General features: G+C 65.2%; 1 protein-coding gene across 4 annotated transcripts in view; it reads right to left on the reverse strand.

Moving 5' to 3' along the window:
* Positions 1-26,023, reverse strand: part of TAFA5 (TAFA chemokine like family member 5) — a 157,309-nt gene that overhangs the window by 54,510 nt on the left and 76,776 nt on the right. The window lies entirely within an intron of this gene.

A 26,023-nucleotide genomic window follows, 5' to 3' on the forward strand; every position in this document is an offset into this window, starting at 1 on the left:
CGCAGCGACGCTTTGGTGGCCTAGCCTGAGCCGACAGGAAATTCAATGCGGCCCTGTCTGAGTCACGGCTGGAAATGGAGCCCCTGGTGCCACGACGAAGGACTGGAGCAGTCGGAGCTTGGCGACGTGAAGCCAGGCTGGCCCAGGGTGGGGACCAGCCCAAGCCCATCTCGGGACTGCTGAGGGCTGTGCCAGCCCCCATCCTGCAGAGTGGGGGACCCGTGGTGACCAGGCCACCAGCCAGGGTTTCTCATGCCCCCACCGGCTGGCACACGCAGGCACACTCTGCACACCTGGTGGATGGACTTGGAGCACAGGGAGAGGCAGGTGGGATTCTGGTGTGAACACGTGGGAAATGAAGCACGGACTCACAGGCCACACGGGTACAGGCATCCTGGGCACACACAACAACACCCAGGCTCCCGGGACATGGCCCGCACCCCCGCTGCCCCCTGGGGACACTGCCCACTCCCTGAATGTTGCCCCCGCTCCCTCGTCCAGGGCACGGGATGGGGTGGGGAGGCCTGGGCTTCGGTCTGTCCCCAGGCTGGCCCAGGGTGCGGAGAAGGGACACGTTTTGTTTGCAGGTGACGACGCCATGAGATTCCTCGGCTTCCTCATCCCCCACTTGACCCCTCGGTCCAGGGAGCACCATTGCTCCAAGGAGCCCCTGGGGCCTGGCAGAGGGGTGCCCGCTCATAAACCACACATGGCCTCACCCAGGTGCTCTGGATGGGAACGCCAGTGACAAAGGCAGCGCCGGCACTGGACAGAGGGCGCCACTCACCCAGGGGGTGGGCGGGTCCTCCCCCAGCCTGGCTGGTGCCCCCCTGCATGTCCCCAAGCTGAGCCCAGGGGCTCCTGGTGAGCCCTCGCCAGCTTCTGCCTGGCCAGGCTGCCTCAGGCTCCACCTGGGCATCCACTCTACAGCAGCTCCACCCACTCACTGCCTGGCTTCCAATCCCTCAGCATGTAGTAAGCACCACTTGTATGCTGCCCTCTGCACCGGGCCCTGGGACCAGCGTGGGAAAGCGGGCCCTGGGTGGTGAGGCTCCTCCCAGCTCGGGGCACCGGCCTCGTGCGGACTCCAGGCCTCCCCACGGGGGGTCAGCGGGAGACAGGATGGCGTGCACGCTGCGGCTCAGCACAGGGACAACGAGGAGGGACGCCCGGGGAGGTCCCCACGTGCACACAAGGAGGGTGGCAGCGTTCAAGCCCCAGAGGAAAAGCGGCCTCTCCCTGGGGCTCCCGGCAGCCCTGCCTCCCGCCCCGGGTGCCCTTCCTCCTTCTCGGCGCTGCGGGCAGCCCCCGGGTCCTCTCTGCAGCTCCCTGCACAGGACTTTGTCACCAGTGCTGCCTCCAGGTCCCATCCCGGCCTGGGGCTGGTCCAGGGCACACACCATGAGCCGGCAGGACGAAGCGTGTGGGGCAGTCACAGGCTTTGTCGCCCAGGCCACCTTGACCCCGAAGGGGGCCACGTTGGGGTGTGACCTGACTCCAGAGACACGGGGGTGTCTGCAGGGGTCCAGGACATGCCCGGCCCAGGGTCCGGAGGCAGCTGTGCACGGCGAGCCCGACCCAGCCGCCCAGAGCCCGAAGTTCGCGGGGGACCACGCAGGTGCAGGAGGAAGGATATGGGACCGCGGGGAGGCCGGGCAGCCCCTCGCCAACGGCCGGACCCCACCCTTACTGAGCAGAAGCCCCGGCTCCACAACCAGCACCCCGACGCCACCTCCCTGAAGACTTGGGCTAAGATTTTTTTTTTCTTTTTTTTAACGGCCACACCCGCGGCGTATGGAGGTTCCCAGGCTGGGGGCCCAATCGGAGCTGCAGCCGCCGGTCTACACCACAGCCACACCACACGGGATCCAAGCTGTGTCTGCGACCTACACCACAGCTCACGGCAACACCAGATCCTTAACCCACTGAGGGAGGCCAGGGATCGAACCTGCGTCCTCACGGATCCTAGTCGGGCTCGTGACTGCTAAGCGACAATGGGAGCTCCTTCGGCTGGGATTTTAACGTGCACTGGCTAATGACACACAAAATTATATACGGTGATAAGAACGAGGCAAAAATAAACAGACGGGTAAATAAATAAGTGGATAAACAAACGCAGCAGCAGCGGGAAGCGTGTCGGGGCAATGAGGGGGCTGCTCGGCGGCTCCGGTGACATCAGTGCTGAGACCCCAAAGACGTGGCTGCGGGATCTGGGCCGGTCCCGGAGCTCACGGTAAAGATGCTGAGGTCGCGGCCTGCGGTGGCTTTGAGCCGCGCGTGCTCTCGTGGGGCGGCTCTGCTTCTCCGGGTCCTCAGTGATGCCCACCCTGACCCCGACACCTCTGGGTGACGTCAGAGGCTTGTCTCCTGCGGACCCCAGCCCTGAGCGCTAATGAAGCAACAGGCCAGCGTGACCCACCACCTACGCCATGAACTGACCGGCTGCGGGGCCTCAGCACCCCGGGCCCCACATACTGAACTTCCTGAGCCCGGACCCTCATTTGTAAAGGGTGGCCGGGCAGGGTCACCGCCAGGGGACCGAGAGGGTCTCCACGTCGAGCGTGCCCCTCGCCTGGGCAGGTGGCGGCCCAGCAGCCTCATCCCAGGCGCCAAGATTCTCTGCCCACCTCTGTGGACCAGCGGCGCTGCAGGAGACAAGGACAAGGAGGCCAAGGGCCCCTGGCGTCCTCTGCCCACGCGGAGATGTGGCCGAGAGTGGGTGGCTGCACAGGACATCCGTGCCCGGGGGCTGCCCTGATGAGGGCCACAGGCTGGTGACCGAAACCCCGGAATTTTTCACCCTCGGGCTGGAGGCTGCAGGCCTGACGTGGTGGCATCGGCAGGGCCGGTTCCCTCTTCCTGCCTCTCGCGGGTCCTGGCGGCTGTGTCCCTCGGCTCGTGGCCATATCGGTCCCGCTGTCCACGGCCCCCTGGGGTCTCTCCTCTCCTCACGAGGTCACTGGTCACACTGATTACTGTCCACTCAGTGACCTCATCCTACCGGGACCACAGCTGCGAAGACCCTATGTCCAAATGGGGTCCCCTTTAGAGGTGGCAGGGTTAGACTGGCACGTCCCCTCTGGGGACACTGCAAACCTGTGAAAGGAGGAAAGCCAGCCTCTGCCAGGGAGGGAAAGCCCGACAGGGAGTAAGCTGACTCCGGGGTCTATGGGCACGTGTCCCGCAGGGCTCTGTGCGCGGCGGGAAACCACACGTCCCAGCTCCGGGCGCCGTCGAAGACCACGTGTCTCAGTTTATTCGTTACCAGCTCACGAGACGCCTGGGACTCAACTGGTCTGAGCAGCGTCTGGGCCTCTGCCCGGCCCTGCCTTCGCCGTGGGTTCTGCTCTGTGGACCGATTCTGAACTTGGCTGTGCCTTTAACACGCCAACATCTGCTGAGCTCACCGGACTCACCAGAGGCAGAGGGGAGCCCCCTTCACGGGGCCGGGCCCTCCCTGTCCGTCCACACCTGACCTGTGGCTCCCAGGCCCGGAACCCGTAGCATCGCACTCGACCTGCGTCCGGGTGCGGGGCGGCGCTGGGAGGACCCCGTCCAACCAGGGCTGAGGTCGCAGACCCCCCAGCCCTCTGGGGGTCCTCGCAAGCCAGGCTGCGGCCCCTGCACTTGGAATCCCCTCTGTTCCGCTCGGGAGGCTGGCTTGTCGTGAAAATCTCAGTGCTGCACACCTCAGCCCCCATCTCCTGGGACCAGGCTGGTGACACTGTGACAGGGGGCATCTTAGCTGAGCTGAGGTCGGCCAGGACCCTGCTGGGAGGTGACCGCCAGGCCTGCCAGGCCCCTGGGAACAACTCTCCCAAGTTGCACGGCACCCACCCTCCACCCCCGGCTCCTGAAGCTCAGGGCAGTGGGGTGTCCACCCCAGGGCGTGCAAGTCACACCTGGAGCAGAGAGGGCGACAAGCCCCCGAGGCCCGGCCAGCCACAGATTAAAGCCGGGAGCTGTGAGCGAGGCCTCCCGGTGGAGCTGGGCCCTGGGCCCCGGGCCCCGAGGGGAAGGGGGAAGGGGCCTGCAGTGGGGGGCCCCTCCAGGCTCCCTCTGCTGTGGGGAAGGGGGATGCCAGGAAGCTTCGAGAGGTTCGGCCTCTTCCCCGCTTTCTTGTCTCATCTCTGCTCTGTGTCACACATGCACGCCCACACACAGGGGGCACAGCCTCCAGGTGCAAAGAGGCCTGTGGGGGGCCTGGCCCGGGGCAGGGCTGGGGTCCGGGTGGGGGCCTGGCCTCCAGGTGGAGAGACAGGGACACTCTGAGGACAGAGGTCAATGTCCTCCGAGGGTGTCCGGCCATCCTGACCCCTGCTCTGCACCAGGTCAAGGCCGCCACCCCGTCCCCTTGCCCAGAGGGGGTACCGAGGCTTGGAAGGAGGGGGCTGGGGTCTCGGAGGAGGAGCAGAGACAGAGTCTGGGGAGGGGGAGAGGGTGCAGGCCAGCCCGCCGTATGGACGGAGCCGGTGAACCGGGCCGGCTGAGCTGCACAGGGTGGAGGCCGGGCATAGGTCTGAGCTTCTCTCTGACTCCCCAGGGCCCCGGGCAGACCCAGGATGGGCAGATCCCACAGCCGAGCACAACCCTGTGCCCTCCTGGCTGCCTGCTCTTCGAGGGGTCCTGTCTGTGCACCCCAAGACGTAGCTGGCATTTTCTCCAGGTGGAGCGATTACAGTTTTCTTTGTCTTCTTGTAAGTATTTATTTTTAAACTAGGAGCTTGCATTGCTTTTAAAACAAGAAAGGGAAAAAAACCGTTGCAAAAATAAAACAAGCAAGACATCGCAGTTGCTTGCACACCGTTCCCAGGGTGTGCACGGCCCACGCGCGGCCACGTCCGCCTCCGCGGAGGAGACTCGGGCTGGGCGCCCTCCCCCCCGCGCCGGGACCCACAGGACCTGCCGGGGCCCCGGGGTGAGAGTGCCAGTGGGCACACGCGTGTGCCCGGGGTGCGAGCTGGAGTCGTCTTAGGAGACAGGCAGCAACACAACCATTTAACAAAAGCCAGACGCCATGGGGAGGAATGGAAAGAAAGAAGAAAAATGCTGACTTTCGGCCGGGCCGGACCTGCCCTCCGGCAGCGTCTCACCAGACGGGGTCACGCAAACCCCTCGTGCTCTGGCCTGATTTGCCGCCTGCCCCGGCAACACCGTCCCACTGCCCCCGGGCACTGTCGCCGCTGCCTGCAGGTGGGGGTCCCACAGGACGGGAGAGCGGGGACCACCCCCTGGAGAGGTCGCTTATCACCCCCGTCCCGGCCCCTGATGTGGGAGGCAGCCCGGCCCCGCCTGGGGTTCAGACGTACGTCTACCTGCAGGACTGGGGCCTGCCTGGGGGCCTGTCCCGGCCGCTGGCACAGAGCGGAAGGCCCGCCCGGCTGGTGGTGGCTGAGCCGGCCGGGAGCAGACCCCCGGGGTGCTCACTGCGGGCGGGCGGGGCTTCACCTGAGCTGCTGACTCTGGGCTGGACCAGACTTGGGGGGGCTACACCGAGCCCCGGATGGCCCCCCACAAGCTGAGTGCCGTTATCACCCCATTTTCTGTGGCTTTTACACAAACAGTGCACGGAGGATACTCGTGTGACCAAGGGGCCCCCCGGGGGCCTGGGGAAGGGACACTGTGGCGACTCTCTAAGGCGCACATGCCCAGCCTTTGGGGGGCCCCCTGGCCCCTGGGACCCCACAGGCCGTGGGCGGGGGGCTGCTGGAGCCCGAGTTCTCGTGGGCGTAGGCCCTGCTGCTGTGTGCTGGCTGAGCGAGTCAAGTGTGGTCAAGTTTCATGTGTCCCCTGTGCCAGGCCAGGCTCCAGAGCCCCACCCGGTCCCCAGAGCGGCGTGGTCACCTCCCAGGCCTGAGCCCAGTCACTGGAAAGACTGAGCATGACCCAGCAGGTGGCGCTGAAGTCCTCGGGTGTCACTTCCCTGGAAGGACGGCTGACAGGACAGAGGGACAGACGCGGCGAAGATGGCGTTAGCGACCACAAATGGCAGCCCGGGCTGGGACCAGGGGAGACCGGGCAGCCGAGGAGGCCAGCAGGGTCTGAAGTAGGCCAGGAGCCGGAGCTGACGGCGAGCAGGGTGGGGGCTGGGGCAGGTCCCCGACTGGAGGGGAGGGGCCCCGTGGGAAGACGGGAAGGCGGGTCTCTCCCAGCGAGGGTCCAGGGCCCATGGAGCTCCCCTGGTTCTGAGAGACCCCCCACCAGCTCTGGGAGGAGGAGCCCGGGGGCCGGAGGCCTGGGGAGCTGTGTCACTGGGCTTTTTCTTCTTTTTCTTTTTTTTTTTTTTTTTGCTTTTTAGGGCCACACCTGTGGCATATGGAGGTTCCCAGCCTAGGGGTCGAATCAGAGCTGCAGCTGCTGGCCTACACCACAGCCACAGCCACGCCGGACCCTTAACTCACTGAGCGAGGCCAGGGATCGATCCCGCAACCTCATGATTCCCAGTGGGATTAATTTCCGCTGCGCCCCGACGGGAGCTCCGTCACTGAGCTGCTTTTAAACGAGAATCACAGTCAAGGGCACAGCGACCCCCCCCCCCCCCCACCGCCCTTGAGCCTCTTCCTTCTCCCGAGACCTGTGGTTCAGCCCGAATGGCCCCACTCTTCCTGCAGCTGCGGCCCCACCAGCGACGGCGATGCCCAGGAGGCCCAGGGGACCCCATGGTGGACACATGTGAATCCCTGGGAAAGCAGGGTCCATGTTTTTTGGGGGGTGTGATTTCTGGCCTCTAGAAGGTCTCACACGGCCTCTCCAAGCAGGTCCTGGGCACGCAGAGGGCTGCCCGCTGGTGCTGGAGCCAGGTGGCTGGTACCTACTTCCGTCCACCGCAGGGCTGCCCCCCGGCCTGGCTTCCACGCCTCCCCCGGGTGTTGGCACAAAGCCATTCCCCATCCAGCTCCCTTGAGAGACTGGGTCCCACCGGCAGGGCCTGCCCGCTGCTCTGACCTGGGTGACTTCTGGACTTCTCGTGCACACGGGGGGACGCAGCTGCCGCTCTCCTGAGCTGACTCCGCCTCCCAGGCTTCGGAGAAGGGCTCCAGGCTGGTCCAGGGCCGCCCCCCACCAGCCTTGGCAGCCCCTCCCTAGTGAGAAGGGCCAGGCAGCTGCCCCAGGGGCTGGCAGGTCGTGGCAGAAGAAATCAGACGACTGATAAGAGGATGGAGAGGAAACTCCGGTCCCACCGGCCCCGCCGGCGACAAGAACGCGCAGGCCGGGATGGTGGGACCTGTGAGTGGACCTCTAGGGGTCTGCACCGAGGCGACAGAGGAGGTGTCGGCAATCGACACGTCACCACGTGTCACCGCCACAACCAGAGATCCCGCGGTGCCCCCGGCACACTCGGGGGTGCGGGCTTGGCCTCTGGAAACGCTGGTGCGGATGGACGGCTCCCCACGCCCTGGCAACGCATCCCGCTCTGCGTGCAGGGTTTTGATTCTGCTCGTGGGGCCCCTCGTGCTGCGCGCTCGCCATCCCCCGGGGTCAGCAGCCAGGCCACGACCTCAGGCCTCTGCTCCCTCCACGCTCACCCGGGCCGGGCATTGTCATGACACATGTCCCTGAGCCTGTGCTTGGCCCGTTTCCAAAGGGTTACATGGTGAGAAAATACTCCGAGCAAATCGGGAGAAAGACTTAGAGGGATGGCCAGTTGGGACAGGGTGGGGCTGCCTGGCGACGGCGGGGAGCAGCAGCCCCTCGGAGGTCCCTGGCGCTTGGCCAGGACGGGTGGGAGGGGCGGGCTCCCCTCCCCCTTCTCTCACGCTCTCGTGCGCGTGGAACGTGTCACCGTGTCACCGTGCATTTAAAACTGCCCCGGAGCTCCCGGAAGGCAGGAGGCCGCTCTGGTCAGGCAGGAAAGGCACTTTGCCGCCCTAGCAGGCTCAGAGCAGCAATTATGAGATTACTCTATGATTACTGATTTTATTATGTGAAACCCAACAGCCAGCTTGGCCTGAGGCCAAGAGACAAGGTGAGGAGGCAGACGGATGGGGGCAGGGGTGGCGGGAGCCGCCGGGGGTTGGAGCATTGGGCGGTGGGCGAGCTGGGGACCCCCCAGGCTCGGCTCTGAGCCTCTGCTGTCTGGACCCAGGACACACAGAGGGCACACTCGCCCCTTAGACACTCAGGACATGCTACGCGGAGCCCGGCCCCATCTCCTTCGAAGGAGGTCACACAGGGACCTGCCCAGCGGGCTCCGATGGCACCTGCCCCCACGGCCCCACGCCCCGCACCGCCCGGTCGTATCAGAGGTCCGGCACCACCACCCCAGGGCCCCGCCCCGGCTGGCATGCCCTCTCCTGTTGGCCTGAAGACGGCTCCAGCCCAAACCCCCAAACCACAGACCCACGGCCCCTCTGTCTCAGGCCTGGGGCAATGGGGTGCCGGCCCCCGACTTTAGCAGGCTGTGGCTCATGACACGTGGCATCAACAGGGCACTTAGCCCGGCTGGCGCTCCCGCCGCAGCTGCCTCCACAGGCAGAGTCCTGGAGTCCTGGCCAAGCCGGGCAGCTGGTCCCCCCACAGCGACCCTGCCTGGCTCCGCTTCACAGGGGATCTGTCAGGAGGACAGGGGAGGGGGCTGAACTTGGGACAGTTGGGGACGGGTCACACCTGCAGGCAGATTATCCTCCCGGCTCAGAGCCCGCGTCCAGGGCCTTCTCCCAGCCTAGACTCGCGAGCCTCTGGTCTCCGCCCTGCGCTGCGAGGCTGCGTTCCTCTGGCTGTGCCCACTCACCTAACTGACGTGGGATTAGGGCTTCTCCAGCAAAGCCACAGACCCTCCCACGAAACCCTCCCAGAGTCCAGGTGAGGGGTCCCAGCCTGCTCCTGCTCGTTCCTGCCCTTCTGTCCAGGGCCACGCCCTCTCCTATCTGGGGTCCCCTCCCCACCCCAGGCCACATCCTCTTCCCAAGCAGGACACTGGCTGAGCTGGGACAAGAGGCAGGCGGGAGCCCCCTCCCACAGCCGGGCAGCCTGTGGAACCTTCCACCAGGGGTGACGGGGCCTGTTCTGCAGCCACCTGTAGTTCTGCTCCTCAGGGAGGGAGGGGGAGCCCCTCTGCGCACCAGCTCCGGGCGAGGCCTCTCTTTGGAGGCACCAGCCCTGCGCGCCCTCCTGAGAACAGCCTGGCCGGCCCGCTACGAGCCCGGCTTTCTGATCTGGATGCGAGCAGGTGGAGGAAAGTGCAGTGGAAAGAAGAAGAACGGCCGTGTGTCCCGCCATGAAGCGGGCTTCCCGGGCCTCCCAGGGCCCAGATCAAAGCCTCTCTAGTTCAGTTCCCTCCAGCGGCCTTTCCATCAAATCAGCGGCCCGCCCCCCACCCACGGCGCCCCTTCCCCGCCCCCAGCTCCCTCAGGCCTCACAGAAGCTGCAGGTTGGGCTGCGGAGGCGCCCGATGACCTCAGCTCGCGGGAGCCACCACACGGCTGTCAGGACCTCCCCCTGCTGTCACCGCCGCTGCCATCAATCTGCCGAGGACAGGGCGGTGCCCAGAGGCGGGATGCTTGTCCTTGAGATACGAGACGGCAGAGGCAGCTGCCAACTCGGCCTGGAGATGGAGACGCGGGAACGATCGGGGGCCCCTGAAACCCCCTCTGCCACCACACCTGGGGACAGAGACGCCTCCCGCCTCTGGCACCACCACCCCAGGGCCCCGCCCCGGCTGGCACGCCCTCTCCTGTTGGCCTGAAGACGGCTTCAGCCCGAACCCCCAAACCACAGACCCACGGCCCCTCTGTCTCAGGCCTGGGGCAATGGGGTGCCGGCCCCCAACTTTAGCAGGCTGTGGCTCATGACACGTGGCATCAACAGGTCACGATTCTGAGTCTCAGAGAGGCCTGGGGCCTGGGGTCCTGACTGCCCAGCAGGAGCTGGGGGCGGACAGGCTGCACTCAGACTGGAGCACTGGCCGCTGTCTACACTGAGTCACCCCAGCAGCTTGTGGGACACCCAACCACACACCAGGAAAAGCTGAAGGAGTGAGGTTCCCCCAGCCTCTCAATATGGTAGTGGGAGAGCCCCCCTCGCCCCCGGCACCCAGAGTGACTCTCACCTGGGCCCCCTGCGCCGTCCCTCCATCTGCTCACTTGGGCTGGGGGACGAGGCCGGAGGGCCTCTGGCCTGCAGTGCTTCATCTGACCACAGAGCCCAGGCACCCAGCATGGTCACGGGGACACTGCCTGGCAAGAGGCCTCGGGGACAGCAAGCCCCCGCTCTGGGTTTCTTTGGGGCTGCAGGCCTGGGGTCAGAGGACCGGGCTCCCCCACATCTATAGGAGGCCTGGGAAGGCTGGGGGGGTGGTCAGCTCTGCCCACAAGGAGGACACACGTGACAGACTGGGGCTGGCCGGCAGAGAGGTCGCCGAGGGCTCCTGGCAGGTCCCCAGACCTTGTCCACAGCAGCCAGGCTCACGTGACCTTCAGGAGTGGCCGGGCCTTGGGGAGCCCTGGGGGGAGCAGAGCTGGGGGGCCAGGTCACACTGTCCCTGGAAGTCCCCGCAGGGCCCAGGCCACCAGCTGGAGGCCCCTCTCGCGGCTGGCTGCCCTGCGGAGCCCTGCCTCCGGGCCAGGGCTGGACGGCCTGGCTCCCTTGGGCTGGTGCTGGGCCTGGCCGGGTGGCTTCAGGCAGAAACGCAGAGGGAGCGGAGCCCCTGGGAGACTGCACCTCCTGCCGCGACCTGGGCGCCGGGTCCGGGAGAGGCTCCGGGTGGATCTGGCGCTGGCCCAGGCCCTGGTCCTCTGCCGACGCGCGGGCCTTTGTGAAGGGACAGCGAGGGGACAGAGCACTGGAATCGTTCTCCTTGAGGCGGGAGCGCTGCCCTGAAACGGCCGTTATTAAGCGCCTGGCCCGTCCAGCTGGCCTGCTGTCAATTATCCCCCTGGACGCGTCTGTTAATGAGGCGAGTGCGGCTGGCGGGTCCCCGCGGCCCCCGGGCCCGGCGAAGCTGGACCACAACGCCGTTGGCACAGCATCGTCAACGCGGGTAATTACGCTGCAGTTTACGACTTCACAAAGGTCAATAAAAGGCAGGCCAGCATCACCGCTGCGAGGATGGAGCAGCCCGCACCCGCTGGCTCGTACCCGAGACCCCCGAGGACTGGCGGCGCCTCGCCTCGGGGCCCTGCCCGTATCCGAGGCGCCCTGAGTAGGTTAAAGCCGGGACCTGGAGAGAGAAGTGGACAGGGAGGGACAGGAGCTTCCCTCGGCTAGAAAGAGCCCAGCTCGGTCCTGCTGGTTGAGCCCCTACTGGGGACTCTGGACGCTGCTGGGTCAGCAGCACGGGGAAGACCTCGGCTCTGGAGGGGGGAGGTGTCTGGCCTCTGCAGGGCCCATTCCCTGCACCGCAGGCGAGACACCCCGGGGCCCCCCAGGCACCTGAGCCCAGAGGCGTCACAGGGCCATGTGGGTGTTTCCTGGGCAGGGCGAGGTGTCCACAGGGGGCCAGGCCAGAGCAGCCCTAGTGAGGAAAGGACCCACTGCCCAGACTGCTGGGGACACTGCCAGCACAGGTCTCTCTCCTGTGACCCAGGATCCTGGGTAAACTGGGCTTTAGAAACATCTATTCTCAACAGACACGGTTAAGAGAATAAAGAGGCGAGCCACGGATGGGAGACGATGCTTGCAAATGGCACATCTGACACACGGCTTGTATCAAAACGCACACAAATGCTGAAAACGCCACAATAAGGAAGCAAACAACCCAAGTGAAAAACAGGAAAGTGGTCTGAGCAGACACCTCCCCCCAAATGGCAACCAAAGATACTGAACATTACTTGTTATTAGGAAATTTCAAATTCAAACATCGAGATACCACTCTTCCAGCTATGAGAACGGCCGAAATCCAGCCACTGACGTCACCAAATGCTGGCAAGGATGCGGAGTCCCTGGAACTCTCTTTTACGGGGGGCGGGGTTGCAACTGTTCAGACGAGTTGGGCGGCTTCTTACAAAACCGAACATTCTTTTCGCTTAAGAGCCGGCCCTCGAGCTCCTGGGCGTGCACACTGATGGGTGTGAAAAGCCATGTCCACACACAGAACATCACACGTGAAAGTTACAGGTGCGCTGTGCCCCAAATCGCCCCCAAATGAAAGCAACCCAGGTGCCTTTCGCGGGGAGTGAGCCGACAAAGCGTGGTCCCTCCAGAGAATGTGACATTATCCGGCCCTAAAGAGAAACGAGCTGTGGGGCTCAAAACGACACGGAGGCCCCTTAACTGCACGTGACCGAGCAAGAGGAGCCAATGTGAAAAGTCTACTTCCTGCAGGGTTTCAACCGTAGGACATTCCGGAAAAGACGCACACGCAGAGCTCAGCGGCTGCCACGGGGTTTTGGAGAGGAGAGGGTGGGAGACGGGAGGGACAGGAGGGAGGGGCACAGGGCAACTCCTGCTGCAGAACTCCCCGGGCGATACCGTGAAGGACCACAGCGTCAGGCATGTGTCAGGACGCGCACCGCCTTGCGACACAGAGTGACCCGGGTCGTACACGGACTCAGAGAAAAACACCCAGGAGGCTGGGCGAACCCCCAGGGGCATCCGGATGGTGTCCAGGGCAGCCGGGCTGTTGGGATCACAGGAGCCCACCTCAGTGGAGGGGGTGGGGAAGGGGCTGCCCTAGTCACCATGGACCAGTGGAGTCTGCAGAGCCAAAGGCAGAGGGGAGGCAGAGCTCTGTCCCCAGCGGGTGGAGTCGTGGGATACGGGACTCTGACACCGCTGCGCACCGAGCCCTGAGCCGACCATGACATACAGGCAGGTGGCTCAGCCAGGTCCCTGGGGCTGCCCCGGGAGGGAGGTGAGGCCCACAGGGGACGGTCCCAGTGCTGATGGCTCACCAGATACGTCCAGCCTAAGGCAGAGGCAGGTGATTACACACAGGTGGGCACGTACACAGGTGGGCACATACACAGGTGAGTGCACACAGGTGGTGTGTGGTGCTGTCAGCCGAGAAGGCCCAGGGGCAACAGCACCCACGAGCATCAAGAGCACCCAGTACCCACTGTTGGTCTCCAACGCCACTGTCCCCGGAGGAACCAGGGCTCCTTGGAGAAATGGCTTATTTTAGGACTGGGTGGAAAGGTACAGCCTGGAGCCTCTTTGCTCCAAGAAGGAAGGAGCTGCTCACAAAACAGACAGGATGACGGGGTCGGGCAGGCGTGTCAAAGGCACACAGGTGCTCCCGGCGCCCAGAGCTGAGCAGGTGAGTAACCAGATACACGACGCTGGGTTTCCCCTCGAAGTGCGTCTGGGCTGACACTCAGAGGTGACCCGGTCAGCCGGCACGCAGGGAGCAGGGTGCACCTCCGCTGAGAAGCCCAGTACCGAGTGCAGGTGCACTGCCATCCTCCAGGGGGCGGGCTCGAGCCCCCGCTCCTGAGTTCCCCGCCCCCCAGCCGGACTTCCTCCCAAGGGCCCAGGACGGGAGGAGAAAAAGGCACATTAGAGGGAGAAGCCTGACAAGACTCCTGAGCCAAGGAACCCGCCATCAGCGGCCCAGGGGTCAGTCACGTTGAAGGCACGAGCCTGATGTGATGGGACAAGGCTGTCACCTGCCTCCCCCCAGACCCACAGCCCCAGTCTAAGCACGAGGAAAACCCCAGACCGGACCTAACAGAGGCCCTTTGACAAAACACCTGACCGACGCCCCGAACCACAAGGTTGTCTGCAACAAGGGGCGTCTGAGGCGCTGTGAGCCGAGAGGAGCCCAAGGAGACAGGGCGTCTGGGACGTGGGATTCTGGACAAAAAGGATGGCGGGTAAAAACTACGGAAGGAGGGGACGGTGGGAGAGGAGAGGTGGAGCCCAGGGGAGCCACCTCCTCCAGGAAGCCCCTCATGACTGCACCCTCCCCAAACATCCACGGCCCGGCGCCGGGACACATAATCACGCCCTCCCGGCCCAAACTCAGGTCACGTTTCCTGAGCGCTTCTCCTCCAGACCTTGGCCTTGGCCTGCTGAGCCCAGTGTGGGCAAAGAATCCCGATGAGCCGGTGTCTCTGGAATCCCCCCACCCCAGCACCCAACTGGGTTCCGCCCACTCCCTCCCACTCTCACAGCGAGGGAGCTGCATTCACACGCCCGCTACCATCACCTGCAAGGTCAAGGGGCAGGAGGGGGCCTTCTCCTCTGGCAGGTGCAGCTGCGGGACCTGGCGCTCGGGCGCCCCAGGGCCACTGTCCCTGCACGAGCAGCTACCCGCCGCCTGAGTCCCCCACCTCCCAGCACAGCAAGACGGGGGCTCTCAGAATCTCCTGGCAACCACAAGGACACAACCTGGTTTCAAGGCGCCTCCCTCGCGAGGCCACAGAGCTCCCTGAGGTTGTGGGGACCCTGCTTCTGGGGCATTCCTGGGGTACTTTACTGAAATCCGCCCACGAGGGAGGAGAAGGACGCACGCTGGGGGGGCTGCTCTGCAAGGGCTCCTCTTGGAAAAGTCAGGTCTGGAAAGCCTGGGCCTGGCCTCCCGCCTGCCCTGCCCAACTCCTTCCCAGGAAGAAAACATGGAAACGAGGGGCCCAGCGACCTCCGGAGAGCCTGGGACACCTGCAGATGCAGCCCTGCTCTGGGGGGAGGACTCCCAAACCCGGCTCCTTGCAAGAGACCCCCCCAGGCTCTGGCGATTGGAGGAGCTCGGCCTCCCCCAACCCACCTTTGGAGTCGGGGTCTCCAGGGCGGCCCAGCCTGCCCCATAAAGATGAACGGCTCCGAGGACACAGGGCTGGGCTTGCTTCTTGCTGCTGCATGGGGCTCTTGGCACCTGTCACAGATGGACCCCCGACCCTGCACCCCCCGGGCCCCCCAGGGAGCCCATCTTCCTGGTTTGCACCCCAGCCTGCCTTCCACCTGCTCCTGTGGCCAGATCCGCACCCTCTGCAGTCCCTCCCCAAGTGTGTGGCCCCCACAGCCCACCCCAGGCAGGACCGACAGGCTGGCCCACGAGCTCCTGCCCAGACACGTCTGCTCGCTGCTGTTGGCCCAGATCAGGCCCCCACCGTGCGGACGGACGGACGGAAGGATGGGTGGGTGGATGGACGGACGGAAGGATGGGTGGGTGGATGGACGGACGGAAGGATGGGTGGGTGGATGGACGGACGGAAGGATGGGTGGGTGGATGGACGGACGGAAGGATGGGTGGGTGGATGGACGGATGGATGGATGGGTGGATGGATGGACGGACGGAAGGATGGGTGGGTGGATGGACGGATGGATGGACGGACGGAAGGATGGATGGGTGGATGGACAGGAGGAGGGAGGGAGGGAGGGGGAGCAGCTGACCGTGAGATGCTCTGAGGGTTGGGCCACCCTGTCCCGGGCCCTGGGGCTGGAGTGAAACGTGCCACAAACAGATGCTGGAGAAATAACCTCGCAGACCAGAGCCGCCCTCAGCAGTGAGGGAGGGGGGCTGGGGGGACGGAGGCCTGGGGTCCAGTGTTCTGCAGGCAGCCGGGTGAGGACACGACGGGAAGGGCTGAGAACCCCACCAACCAGCGACGGCCTCCGTGACTCGTGTTTGGGGACTGAGTTAAGCCGTCCCCTGCAAAAAGCAGCAGAGCCACGTCGGGCGCCGAGGAGGCGGTCACAGCAGAACTAACTGCTTACCGGACGCCTCCTGGTTTCATGAGCATCAGGGAAGTCCAACCCCAAGCCGGGCCATCTCAGGACAATGAAGGCAAAGACGTGAATGCATTTACACCAGCGTGGAGGGGACTCAGAACCTTCTGAGCATGGGCGCCAGGCTCCTGGGGGGCGTGGGGCTGAGTCCTCGGTCACGGGGCCAAATCCAGCCTCCGACGCTTGGTGGAGGCGAAGGACGAGAGAGGAGGACAGGTCGAGGGCACGGGCAGCACGGTCGGTCGGAGACGCGCGGGGCAGCCTCTCTGCTCCCGCCCCGCCACCCGCCGCCCTGCCCGGAACCCCCTCACGTTCCTTCCTTTCCTACTGGATTGATGCCTGTGGCTCTGTGCCCACAAACACCCAGGCTGGGGTGCCCGTGGGTCTTGGGTGCGGGCAGCTCAGAGTCTGGGGACATGGGCTTGGGACCCAGGAGGCAAAAGCTCCCCTGGCAGTGCGTGGCCAGGCTGGCTGCCAAGCCTGCGTCCTGCCCTGATGTCCCCACGTGGGGGGCCGCTGGGGGCCACCCATCCCCGCCATCAGTCCCAAATGGTAACGTGAGGGTCTGCCTGGGGTCACCAGCTTCTCCGACGGGGTCTCAGCAGCCTGGGGTCTGAGGTGCCCTCCACCCCTGGGTGCTCCTGTCCAGAAACCGTGGGAGACACGCCACTCCAATGAAGAATTCAGGCCCCGGGTGCCGGCCAGGGCTGGAGCTGGGAGGGGACAGGGACCAGCGTGTCCCGGCTCAGGCCGAGTGAGGACACAGGAGGGAGGCAGTCATTTTCCTGCAAAGCCACGTTCTCACCTCTCCTGTGACAGCTCCTCTGCCAGAGCCTCTGCAAAGAGCCGCCGAGCAGCCCAGTCGGGCAAGTCCAGGCCCAGCGCCCTCCCCAGGACAGGCACAAAGGCGCTCTGGGCAAGGCAGCCAGGATGCCCGCCTGGCCGACCAGGGCTCTGGGTGCCCAGAGGCCTCGCAGCCCACTCCACGCTGCCCCACGCCCGAGCAGCCTGACTGCCCACGATGAATGCCAAGCCGGCTGATGGACCACCCGGCCCTGGGCAGAGCTGTCGGGGTGTCTTTAGGAGCAAGGAAAGCGCGAGCTTGCCCCAGTAAAGGATTTACGGGGTCTCTCACTCCGCTGCACGGACGGCCCTTTCTAAGGCAACTGGCGCCACAAGAGTAAACATGAAGACGTGACGACGGAAGGCTGACCCAAGCCCTGCACGTGTGGACACAGCCTGCCCGCAAAGCGCCCTCAGGCCTGGGAAGACGGCTCTGTGCCCGGAGGCCGCAGAGGAAGCCCACTCCCGCTCTGAGCCCCTTGTCAGAACGCCGCCCGCCGCCAAGTCCGTTTCCACGTGGCCAGAGGTTAGGCGCACAGTCCAGGCTCCGTGGGTTTGAGTCTGGGCTCTGCCTCAGTTCCTCCGCCTGAGAAACGGGCATCAACAGCACCCGGGGGGCGGGGGGGTGGGCGCTCTCGACAGATGTGCCGAGGGGCGGCCCCAGGCAGTGCGGCTGCCACCTCCCTGCTCGAGTCTGGGGGCTGCAGGGGTCAAGGGCGTGGGCAGCGGGGGTCGGGTCGGGTGGGGCTGCGGTCGGGGTCGTGCCCCTGACGGTTCCCAGCTTCCAGGGCTCCTGGGCCCCGTCCTCACTTAACTCCGGCCTCTGCCCACATCGTCACCCCTGCTTTCTCTGACCTTCCTGCCTCCCCGTGAAGGACCCTGCGATGCCAGTGAGAACCCACCCACTCGAGGACTAGGGGTAACTCCCTGTGGCAAGGCCCTTGGCTTAGCCACACCTGCAAAGCCCTTCATCAGGTTCGGGATCGGGGCGCGGACATCTTTGGGGCGTGCGTCCCTCAGCCAACCATGGGCTGGGCATCCTGCTCCCCTCACCCCGCCACCTCCCGAGGGAGCTCAGAAATCGGACTCCCAGCAGGGTCTCCTTCTTCCCCCAGTGAGCTCACAGTGATGGAGACGAGCCCACGTAGCCCAGACGGTCCTCCTCCCACAGGCACTCAGGCCCCAGGGCGCCCACTGCCGACCTGCAGGAGCCCCGGGTCTGCTGACCAGCCCATCTCTGAGGCGGCTACTCGCTGGCTGCTCTGGGCTGGGTTTCCTGCAGCCCCCGGACCAAGGGCAGCACAGACAGCAGGAAGGCCTGGGCCTTGGGCAGGGCCCCTGGGGCAAGACGGGTTTAACCGGTCACACCTCCGCGACTCACCTGCAGGCACCTGCCCGCCGTGCCTGTGCCCTCGGACCCCGAGCTCAGAGCTCCCAGGGCCTGGCCCGGACCTCGCATGGGTGCCGCCTCCCTCCGGACGCCATGCGGGGGCTGCTCTGCGCAGAGAGGCGCCCAAGGAAGGAGGGGTCTTGGCCCCACGTCCGGGAGGGAGCGGGTACGCGTGTGTGTGCACGTGTGCCCTCGCAAGGCTGCACTCCCGTGTCAGAGGCAGGATCCGTACTTTGTCATCTGCCCACAGACTGAGAGCGTGGCCGCCCTCGCAGGTCGCCCCCGGGCCGTTGCCCCGACGCCCTCGTCAAACCGACGTCCCTCCACGCACAGAATTCCCCGACGCCACTTTCGCATTCCTGGCGGCGGGTTTATAATCTTCCAGTAACTGCAGCTGACGTCCTGCCCGTGCCGGGGTCACTCACGCGTCACAATGAGTCGCCTCCTCCCAGGGCAGGTGCTCACACCCCCGAGGACGGCCTGCAGGACCCTTTCAAGGTCTTTTCTGCTGGACGGTGGGGTGCACGGCGCTGCTCTGCTATGGGGCCCCCCTCAAGTTCACTGCTCCCCGGGGCTACCCGCCCCAGCAGACCTCCAGTGCCCACCTGGTTGCTGGTTGGCAGTGAGGCCCTCCTGACGTCCAGCAGGCGCTCGGCCTCAGCCTCACTGACCCATCTGGTCCTCTGCGCCTCGGCACCTGCATGAAGCCACCTCCACCAGGAAGCCCTCAGCCCAGCCCCCAGCCCGGATCGGCTCTGTGCTGCTGACACCTGTGTTCCTGCCTCAACGACCCGGGGAAGCAGATGTGCAAACCTCTGCCTCCTGGGAGGGAGGATGTCCATGGAGGCGCCCCTGCCATTGATCTAGGATTCAACCCAGTCTGAGAACAACACGGCAGGCTCTGGCTGGACAAACCGCGCTTCTATTGGATGGAGAGAAGTGACCACAGCAGCGGCGTGGGGCTGCTCAGGGAGCCTGGACCTGCACCTGCCGGACCCTGCCGTCACCCAAGGGTGGGGGGACCGGGCCAGGCGCCTGTGCTCACCAAGGGGGCCTTGAGGACGTGGGAGCCTGACACCACCTCAGCCGGCACCTCGACCTTCAGTCCCGGGTGGGGGCTGCTGGATGGGGACACAGCCCCTCCTCTGGGTCCGCAAGCTTGGATCCATGCCCTGCCCCCACCCCGGGGCACAGGGATTGCATCAGTCAAGCTGGATAGAACCTGGGTCCTGTCTGCCTGGGGACATGCCACCAGCAGGGACCTCGGGTGCCTTGGGCCCCGGGGACGCCTGGGCCATCACAGCCAGGGCTCCACACACAAGCTGGGTGTCGGCCCACAGTGCTAAGTGGTCGCAGTGCCCCCCATGTGCCTGTGTCTGCTCAGGCGCCCAGGTAAGAGACAGGGTGGGGGCGGAGGTGACACTCCCCTTGGGGACTCGACGGCCCCTCCCAGAGAGCAGAGGCCACAGCTAAGGTGCTTTTAATGATGCATTTTTGCACAAAAAAGTATACACGATTTTTATATAAAAAGAGAAGAAAAAAACAAATTTCGCAGATAATCGCACCCCCCGGGAAGCCCCCAGGTGAGACCCCCAGCACATGCACCCCACGGCCACAGGCCTCCGTCTCTCACAGAAATACCTGTGTTTATAACACGGTCTCCGGGGCAACCCGGGAGCATCGTGCTACAGCGTGAACCTGCTTCTCTTCAGTATGAAGGGTCAGGGTGGGCCCTCCCCCGTGGCTTTGGAGATGCCAGGAGACTCTCTCCCTCTGTCCCCAGACAGGCTCCCCGATTCTCCACACAGCACCCCAGACCCCAGGAGAGCCTCCCGCCCCGCGTCCCAGGACAAAGCCCTGAGGCGGGAAGTGCCGGCACGAGCACCCTGCAGAGCTGACGCCCATGTGTCCCAGGAGGCCAAGCCGGGCTCAGCAGTGACGCTGCAAACGGCAACCTGGGGCGGCCCGGCCGTGACCCAGCGGGACCAGAGCGCCGAGGCCGCCCAGGCCTGACCCGGTGCCAGCCGGCCAGATCACAGGGCGCCCCCGCCTCCCGTATGCAGAGCCCAAGTCGTTCTTTGGAGGGAGGCCGCCCGCCACACTGCCTGGGGCTGTGAAGCCAGACCCCGTGCCACGCAGGACTCGGGGCTCCCCGGGCCTGACTTCATGGGCACTTCTGGCCCCTGATGAGCACTGCCCACCCCGCCGTGGGTGCGACCAGGACAGCCAGGCCCGATTCCGACCCCTAGGCTGTCAGGGCTCCGGACGCCAGCTGCATGTCCTGGAACCTCCTACGCGACGGGTGCCGTCCCCTCTGCCCCCTCCGCCCCCACCACCCGCCCCTGAACATAACCTCCTGCGATGGCTCATTTCTGTTGACCTGGCTGGGCCACCACGCGCAGACTCCCGGTCAGACGGGACCTTCGGCGGCTCCGTGAGAGTTTCGGGGGATGAGCATTCGAGCCAGTGGAGGACCAGGCAGGGGAGTGCCCATCGAGTGGGCCTCATCGCAGCAGCTGAAGGCCTGAGCAGAGCAGAGGGAAACCCCCCGGCCCCGCGGGCTCTGTCTCCAGATGCCTTCGGACCCCAGGGCAGCACCGGCTCCTCCCTGGGGCCCCAGCCGGCCGGCCTCCCCCAGGGGGTCTGGGTTTACATGGCTCCTCGGTCACAGGAGCGAATTCCTTAAAGGACGTCTCTGCGGCTCTCTGGATGCGCCCAGCTCTGCTCCTGGGGAGCCCCGGCTGGCACCCACAGGGCTGGAGGGTGGGCCCCCTGGCAGGGCGTGGTCCGTGGTGGGGGGTGGGATGCTGGGGTCCAGGGCTGAATACGCTGCCTGCCGGGCGGTGGGGAGCAGAGGCTCGCTGGCCCGGGGAGGGCGGTGGACGGGAGCCCCGGGACACGGCAGGAGGTGGGAGAAGCTCAGGGTAGGGAAGGGCCGGGTCTGCTTCCTGCCTTGCAGGGGGACGAAGTGACGTGAGCGCCGCTTTTCAGTTAAGAAAAAAACAAAAGATCGTAAAATAAAATGCTGGAATATCAGCTGTACTCTGTCCTGTGTCACAGAAACCATACCACGGGACAATGGAGACCCAAGCTGCTTACCGAGGAGGGGTGGCCCATCATCCCTCCCGTCCCCACCCCAGAGGACCCCAGGATGTGCTCTGGCCACTGCCAGGCACCTGGTCACCATCGTGGTGGCTTTCTGGGGTCACCTGCCTGCAGTCACGTCAGAGCCAAGGCTGCAGCAGGACCCCAGCCAGTAAACCATCGGGAACCACAGCTTCTCCAGCGACGGGGGGGGCCCAGGCTGTGGGCTGGAGGGCTCGCGGGAGGGGTCGGACCAAGAGGACGGCAGACGACGGGCACAGGGGAACCCGGCCAGGGTGACAGCCAGTGGTGGCTGCAGGTCACCAACCACCTGTCAGGGCCACGGGAGGTGCACCGGCCAAAGGAACCCCGGGGGGGGACTGCGGACTTTGGCTAAGAGTCACGCGAGGACGCTGGCTCTTCCCCCGCGACGGCCACTCCCCCGTGCGAGGTGAGTCACGGGCCGCCGGGGCGGGAGGCGTGCGTGGACGTGCCAGAGTGTGCACCCCAGTCCCCTCCAGCCCCCAGTGGGCCCTTGGACAACGCGCGGCCATCGGCTTTTAAATGACCACATAACTACCCGCTTCTCACCCTTGGACACAGTGGACGATGCGCCTTAATCCCTGCGGTGGTAAAACACACATGCACACAGCCCACCTTCCACCGTTTAAAGTGCCCAGCTCGGGGGCCTTTGGCACAGTCGCACTGTCATGCCACCGTCCCCACCGCCTGTCTCCAGAGTCTTCTCTTCTTCCCAAACCGGGACTCGGTCCCCCTGAAACACACACCCCCTGAGCCCCTGGCCCCACCATCTACTTCCTTCTCCGTGGATCTGACGGCGGCGGGCTCATCACATAAGGGGGCGCGTCCAGGGCTTGTCCTTGCGAGTCTGGCTTATTTCACCGAGGGGCACGGCCCCCCGGCTGGCCCGAGCTGTGCCGGGGCAGGAATTCTCCTCCTCGTTCAGGCTGCTACGAGCCCCTCGTACGCAGACACCTGGCTTATCCAGCCATCTGCGAAGTCACACCGCCTCTAAAAGGAGCCTGCGGGGCTGCTGTCCCCTGTCCCTGGCCGTGTCCCAGTGCCCACCTGGCCCTCGGTGACCAGACAGAACGGCTCACCTGGGCCTCGGCAGCCGTGTCGCCTCGTCTCCTCTGAAACAACTTTATCTCAACAACTTCCAGGAAAAAAGAAAAAAAAAAAAAAACCTTTTAAAATTAGATTAAAAAAATCTCCTGGCGCACGACCAAAATACCTACAGATTAGAGAACGTAAAATCCCTCCCGCTCAGCCCCTTGTAAAGCACGAATCCAGGCTCTGCTTTCAAGATACATTTCAAAAGCTTTGCAACGCGCTCCCTTCACACACAAGTTAAGATTTCGACCGTAATACCACCAATCCCCCGGAATCGCGCGTAAGAGGAGCCGAGCGGGAGATAACGAGGGTCCTGCAGGAACCGCGCCGAGCGTCTCATTATCATATTTAATGATTTCCTGGCATCATCTTGCCGCCTAATAAGGCTCCACGACACCGTGGAGGAGAGGTTTTGATGCCCTGGGCTCGGAGCGCCGCTGTCGCTGGAGATGGTCTCTGGTCTAAAAGGATCAGCGTCTAGGATGCGCGGGGCCCGGGGATGCTGATGAACCTGCCCCCGGGGCACAGGGCGCGCGGGCGCTCGCGCGGGTGCCGAGCCCCCTCCCCCCGTGTCACCGCCCGCCCATGACACGCTGCCATGGTCCCTGCGCCCCGTGGGCCTGCACTTGGCTCTGCGGTTCTGGTTCCCCTGCCCGAGGGGCTGTCATTCCCGAGGTCCTGAGAACAAAACGCATCCGCTTCTCCAGCTGCTTCTGTGCGGCTCAGCGGGCTTCGTTCCCGGCACCTGCCCGCCCGCCGGGCTGATGCGCTCCATCCTGAGGACCTCCACCCCGGGGTCACAGGGACACGGGGCTTGGGGGCACCCGGGTGGGACCCGCGAGTCCTCCGAGTCGGAGGCAGGCTCCTCTCAAGACCCCCCGGTCGGTGGGGGCGGGAGACGCAGGCGGAGCTGCAGGGACGCCCAGGGCCCACCTCCGAGGGACGCCCAGGGCCCACCTCCAAGTGACCCCAGGCCCACCGCTCACAGGTCCTGGGGAGACAATTCCAGACTCACTGGTCTGCGCTTTGTCCACCCAGGGCTGATGGGGACAGCTCACCTGGAGCCTCCCAGGGTGGCCGAGGGGACGCTCTTGGGCCGGGGTCCAAGGGCTCCTCCGAGCAGAGCACAGACTCGCCCAGGAGGGGACTCGGCCGCGGCCAGCCAAGAGGCCACCTGCCTGGCCATCTACGGTGCCGTCCGCCACCTAAAGACACCAGCTGCACCCGGCTCACGTCGGCAGCAGGGACGCAAGAGAAAGCTTCTGGGCGCCCAGAGACGACGGTGGACTTCGGGCGGGAGGGGCACCCCAGGGCTGCCAGGAGCCCACGTCCCAGGCACCAGCTTGTACTCAGACAGAGAGGTCCCCACAAGGCCCCTCGGGTGCCCCCACCCATCTCAGCGCCCTCTCAAGGGGGTCCGGCCAGAGGCCCCCCATCTCCCGGGCAACCTGCAGCTCCAAGCCTGGCCGTACCCAAGGCTGGGACGGCTCCGCTGGCACCCCCTCCCCCTGATGTCCCCGTGTCGTCCCTGAGTCCCCACAGCCACAGCATCACCCCCTGGATGGAGAGAGTACGGCCTCCTGGGCCTGGGGGGTCTGTGGCCCCTGCACAGGCGCTGGGGAGACCCCTCTGCTCCCTGGTCTTTGTCATCGGCAGCCTTCGAGGACACCGGGCCTCTTTAAAGGAGGACCTGAGTGGACAGGAAGCATCAAAAACAGCTAAAAAGAAGCCCGGTGTGGACGAAGGGCTCCCGAGACGAGGCCTCAGTTCTCTTCCCTGCCCTCCCCCCCCAGAACCTCGGGGGCCCTTGACCATCAAAACACAGTGGGAACGCCCCACTCTACAGCCTGGGAAGTGGGGGCCGGGGGGCACGAGGCCTGGGCCCGGCTGACCATGAGGCTGCACGGTGCCTTGTGGTCAGACTCCCGGCCAGAGGGGGCCCCGTCCTAGAGGCAAAACAGGGTGGGGGCGGCAGCGGAATAAACCGTGTAGTTTGGGGCCAGTGCTCCCACATGGTCAGTTGGGAACGCTGATCCGAGGGGCCGATGGGACATTCTCTTAACTTGGCAACTAGGCAGACTCAACCCTGCCCACCCCGGCCCCCATCGGCCTGCCCAGCAGGCCCCCAGCCCGGGCGGCCAGTTGGGAACCCCGCCTGTCCTGTGGGGGACGGCCACCTGAAAGCCTCTGGCCACACTCACGTTCCCCACTGGAAAATTCATGTCCCTGACACCTGCCAGCGTCATGCCCTGAGACCCACCCAGCTCTGGGCAAGCCCCTCCCCGGCCTGGGCCTCAGTTTCCCGTCTGTACAATAAAGTGACCAGTCATGCCAGATGCTCTGCAGGCACCTGTGTGTCCGGCATCTGGGGTGATTGGTTCTGAGGCTCCCTGGACACACCCCCAAACCCGCCAGTGACGTGAGTGGGGGCCCAGGCTGGCCTGTGCAAAGAAGCCACTCAGGGAAATTCTGCAGGTGACCCTGGGCATGGGAGCGACTCTGCCAATACGTGCCCGGGTCCACGGGGACTCCTCCCTCCCGTGGCTGCAGGGGAGGCCATCGTCCTATCACCTGCCCCCATCAGCAAGCTCTGGAAGCCTCAGATAAGTATTCCAGGGAATTCTGTCTACACGGGAGCCCCCATCCCCTACACGCCGGGGCCGAGCCCCAGCCTTTCAGCCCCCGAAGCGCATCAACAGAAGACGGGGGACCGGGAGACAAAGGCAACAGCCCAGAGACCAGCAGAGAACACCAGGGGCCCCCTGCCCCTCTGCCAGCTCTGTGCCCAGAGTCCCCAGCCCAGGTCAGTGGAGGGGGAGGCAGACACCCCCAAACAGGGCACCTGCTTCATAACCGCCACCGGTCTCGGCACAGGACACAAGTCCTCCCGGTCACAGACCTGGAAGAGGAGAGTCCAGCCTAGACCGAGAGGCACGGGCTCCCAGGCCTGTCCCCGGGGAGGGGACTGGTCAGTGACTAATGGGACAGGACCAATAGGACAGGACTGCTGGTCCCTGCAAGGATGTTGGCTCAGAAACCTGTGTATGCAGCTCAGGAACCAAGTGCACCAGGACACTGACCCTGCGACCTCCAGGGAACAGTGCCACCTCCCAGGGAGCCCCCACCATGTGGCCAGGTGGACACGAGCCTATTCCTGGCCCTCTGCTCGGTGCCACAGCCCTGGGCACTGCTCCAGCACCTCAAGGGCGCTACAGGCCATGCGTCTCGGCCATGTTCCCGAGTGTCTCTTTTGAGACAGGGGGTGACAGAGCCTGGCTGTTGGGTCAGAGAGAGATCCCCACCCACAGCTCCGGCAAGCCCCCCGCTCTTTGGGGTGGCCTCGCCCTTCTCACCTCTGACCTCCGGGGAACGTCAAGTGTCCAGCACCCGGGGAGACAGGGCCGCACCTTACAGCACAGGCCTGGGGGTGGCCACACCCGCCAAAGGCACGGGGAGGCCCCGGCCCAGCCCTCCCCTCTGCCCAGCATGGCAGGGCCCGCCGGGCAGCCACTCTGGGTCTGTCCCCAGCCCTCTGACCTCACCACCAGGGCACACTCGTGTCCTCTCACCTGGACCTCACTGTGGTCACTTCTTGTGTCCCCGTGCTGTCCCCACACCAGCAGGAGGCCTCTCTCCCCACTGCAGCCAGAAGCTCCCCATGGCGGGGCCAGCACCTGACGCATCACGAGCTGCCCTCCGGGTGGGTGGGCAGGGCAGATGCCCTCCAAGGACAGGATGGGCAGCCTAAGGGGAGCCTGGGGGCCTCTCTCCTGCTCCCTACGCCTCTGGCTCTCACCGTGTTTTCTGCCCAAGGGGAGCCCCCTTCCCTTCTAGAAGATTCCTCAGAGACAGCACCGTCTCTTTCCTGCTCTCACCCTCGGCAGCCGTGGGACGGTCCCTCCACACCCAGCACCCTGCATTTTGCTCTCAGCGCCGAGTCACACACTTAATGAGAAAAAAGAAATA

The sequence above is a fragment of the Sus scrofa genome, chromosome 5, assembly GCF_054392235.1.
Source record: "Sus scrofa isolate SSC_HxYL_T2T_F1_AM1 chromosome 5, Sscrofa_HxYL_maternal_Yorkshire_Landrace_v2.0, whole genome shotgun sequence".
Lineage (NCBI taxonomy): Eukaryota > Metazoa > Chordata > Mammalia > Artiodactyla > Suidae > Sus > Sus scrofa.